Below are 3892 nucleotides of genomic sequence, written 5' to 3' on the forward strand. Positions count from 1 at the left end.
ATATCCCATAATTTACTAGCCTAGCAAACTGTCCCAATCAACACAAACAATTCAAACAAATTAAACATCACACAGGTTTTCATCCATATATCACTGCAACACACAAAATTCTCAGAACCTACTTCACTAAGACATGCAAGTTTTCAACATTCCGTTATCACTACAACACACATAATTCTCAGAACCTACTTCACTACAGATGAATATCTACGATATCCAAACTCCACTAAAGTTATACAACTTATATTCAAAATTGTGAAAGATTTAAAAATAAGAAAAATCAATTACAACATGCCTCTTGCAAGCCAAGTAGTAATCCAATGCTTTAAGATCAAATTATATTACAGCTCACAGGAGACAAAGACCCGAACATGAGGCGGTCTGAGGCGCGCCTTGAGGCGGTCAGGTTTAACCCGAACATGCTGGCACAAGATCATGAATAAAACTGCATTACCACTCATAACTAGAGATCTACAAGTCCAACTTAACAGAGATAAAGCTCACAGGTAAAGACACTTACCATTCTCTCCATATCTGGTTGTTACTTTCAAGAGACCACTAAGGTCGACACATCCGTCAGAATCCACCTATATTTAACAAATTATTATCAAGATGATATGCATTTAGGTCCATTTTAAGAACTAAAACATTAGAGGTAATTAAATACTTTATTCCAAGGAAAACTATTAAGCTATGGTAATTTCCTTTTTTTTTTAAAGAAACAGAACATAGTAAAACCAATAACAAAAGGTTGAGCCTATCTTATATGCTTCATACTAACCTATTAAGCTACGGTAATTATATGCTTCATATTAAATAATTATGCAAGAAATGTACAAAGATACTGACCTTATGCCTGAGGCCTAGTTGATCTAGCATCTAAAATCCCTGTACATCCACCCGAACTTCAGACCTTCCATAACATGATTACCGTACGCATCCAACATCTGGAGAGAAGAAAATATAAGACACCTTGTTAATAAAGTAAACCCATCCCAAAAGGTTTGTCATTGACTCATAACAAAGTAATCCCCAAACATTTTGACTCATAATTCTTGACATTATTAACTCTTCAACCTCCACCACACCAAATGAAATATGGACCAAATTAATAGTCCTATTATTCAATCTTAGCAGTGATTTTATTAAAAGTAAATAAACCCTTTTATTTTTTTGTTTAAACTTTCATTTTTAATCAAAATAAGGATGGCTTCAATGGTTGATTTGATTGTTGTTAGTTACCTTGAGGACAAAGACAACGGAGTGAAGGTTTCGCTTGTACTTGTCAAGAGGCACGTGTTGAAAAGCAGAGCATCGCCCTGGAAGACATGCATCGTTTGCACCGAAGAACACAGTCACGGCTAGTGGAGCTTTGCTGTGATCAACCGCCGGAAAAACCTTCTCTATAACCTTTAGAGCCCACCCCGTGTTGTACCCACTGTACCCTCTTAGAACCACATCAACCTAATAATAAGATCGATCATCCAAAACAAAAACCAAAACCCTATTACAAATAATACCCAGAAAAATAAAATGATCAATATATATGTATATGTATGTGTATAAGTACTGTGCGAGAGAAATGGTGAGCCAGAGAAGCACCCCAGCCCACTGTTGCAGTCACCAGGTTTCAATCAATTAACTAAAAATCTAGAGTGTTAAAGTTCTTGAAAAGAATGAAATAAAGAGAAGCTAACCCATAGAAAAGAAGAAAATAAAACTTACCCAGCACTCATGGACCCCTATTGCCATCGCTTGTAAAATGTTGTAGAAAGAAATGAACGTAAAATGTGATAAGTATATAGTAGAATATTTAAAAATACTAATATAAGTAAGGCTAACAAAAAGTTGTGAGCAGAAAGATGATGGAGGTCATAAATTGCTTTAATATCATTAGCATTCAATAAGATTTCCTCATGCCATAGAGGCATACTATGTCTAGTCTTAATTGATTTAATACGCATAACAAAAAAAAAAACATAACTAAAAGCTTCACAAAGCCTACATTGCCCACACAAACATCAACAATGTATTACAGAGAAGCTTAGGACCTCAAAATCAATAATGGACATACTTTATATATGAAATCGAAGATGAGCTATAACTATTAAGTTAAAGAATTATTACATGAGTTTCAAGAACACATCACTAATCCATCAGAAATTCCATATCACTAAAAAAGAATGTTCCACTAAGTATTATTTAGAGGACAAGTATTCTATCAATTAAATAAAACAAGTATTAATCAACTTTTTTAAAAAATAGTTATTCTCTTCTTGTCATTCTATTAGGTATTTTTTTCAAACACTTTGAATGCATAAGAAATAAAAAACTGAGAACAATATATGACATAAAACCAAATTAAACTTCTCACTATTTTTATTTTTAACTAAAGGATACAACCATCTTTGTGTTATTCTTTTGTCTCAGCAAGATTATGAGAAAACCTTAGGTGCTTGTTTCAATTTGGAATCGCATAATAATGAAAAGAGTACTTAAGCATTAGAAGACAAACAAAACTCCTATACAATCTAACATTATACTAATATGAATGCAATTCTTATAAAAATGAGTTAGAAATAATTGTAATTCTGTACAAATTAACAAAAAAGAATAATCATAAAGATCATAGTTAATTAGATTATATACACTTGTAATTGTGGCTCATCATTACAGGAAGAGAAAGAAACTTCAATTATAAAATTATAATTAAATTGACTTACCATTGTTACCAGCAAAAAGGTAGGACCATCATCCTATATATGCATATATATACATTAAAGTGAAAACACACAAAAATACAATGACACAAACAGAAGAAAATAATCAAAATAAATTTTCCAATCTCATACCAAATGATCACAATTTGCTCGAGTAAGGCTGAGTGCCCAAAAAAAATACAATCTACAGACCTTTCTGAGGGAAGATACAGACATAATAACACAGAACTAGAACCCAAATGACAAAAAAAAACAAGAACAATAAATTTGACACATAAAAAAAGAAGAAAAAAATATACATTTGAATAAACTTATAGATTTTCTGACATGAATGAGATTATGGATAGTCCAATCTTAGAGGCCTGAAGAAAGGCCCCAACTAGAAGCTCCATCACATTCGTATGAAACAACAGAGTTGCATATATATATATATAAATATAAATATAAATATATAACTATCTATTACTAATAATAATAAAAATATAAAGCTTAAATACCTACTGTTGCTGACACCCAATCTGAGACTGACCCAGCCTGTGCCGCCGCCGTGCCGAGGACGCATGCAGCTCCGACCACCTCTGCAGCATTGCTGAGAAGTCCAGGTGTCGAGAACCACCTGTAGCCGTCATCGAGCACCAGGAACATGCATCAAGAATCACTTACAGCCATCTTCAAGCACTGCATCGTCATCGTCGCTGAGAAGAATGCCTTGGCTGAGAACCCAGCCACCCGTACTTCTCCTTCCCTTCTACTACGTGGTGCTGAAAAAAAAAAAGAACCATAATCCCTGGCTGAAAGCCCCAATAAGTATTATTAATAAATTTTAATCAAACTTTTTTTTTATTAACTATTTAAATAATAAGTGATTTAATTAATTAACAACTACTATTAAATGTAAAGTTAGACAAATTGTTTGAAATGCCCTAGCCCTAATTCGAATCTCCAATTATTTGTATCCCCTCTTTTTACTTAATATACTTAAGGGAACTCGTTGGGTGCCTTTAATACTCTTTTAGGATACCTAAAGTGAGCCCTTAAAAGTCACCACTCATATTATACACTCAAATTTTCTATTCAGGCTTTTTAGGACTCTTTGGACTTTTTTGGACACTCATCGCGAGTCCAGAAATGTTTTTTTTAATGACTTTCAATGAGAGTCCTAAAAAGTACAG

At 33.2% G+C, this 3892-nt stretch overlaps 1 long non-coding RNA gene across 3 annotated transcripts; it reads right to left on the reverse strand.

The window, feature by feature from the left end:
• Positions 1 to 240: 240 nt before the first annotated feature.
• Positions 241 to 3610, reverse strand: LOC133816309 (uncharacterized). 3 transcript variants are annotated; one of them, XR_009885149.1, is made up of 5 exons: positions 3218 to 3610; positions 1243 to 1464; positions 850 to 947; positions 521 to 587; positions 241 to 422 (listed from the first exon to the last, which is right to left on the reverse strand). It is a non-coding gene; the product is annotated as an uncharacterized LOC133816309 (long non-coding RNA). The 3 variants fall into 3 exon arrangements; XR_009885150.1 differs by lacking the exon at positions 3218 to 3610 and adding an exon at positions 1726 to 2310 and having other exon boundaries at positions 1243 to 1447; XR_009885148.1 differs by lacking the exon at positions 3218 to 3610 and having other exon boundaries at positions 1243 to 1719.
• Positions 3611 to 3892: the final 282 nt, after the last annotated feature.

The sequence above is a fragment of the Humulus lupulus genome, chromosome 2, assembly GCF_963169125.1.
Source record: "Humulus lupulus chromosome 2, drHumLupu1.1, whole genome shotgun sequence".
NCBI lineage: Eukaryota > Viridiplantae > Streptophyta > Magnoliopsida > Rosales > Cannabaceae > Humulus > Humulus lupulus.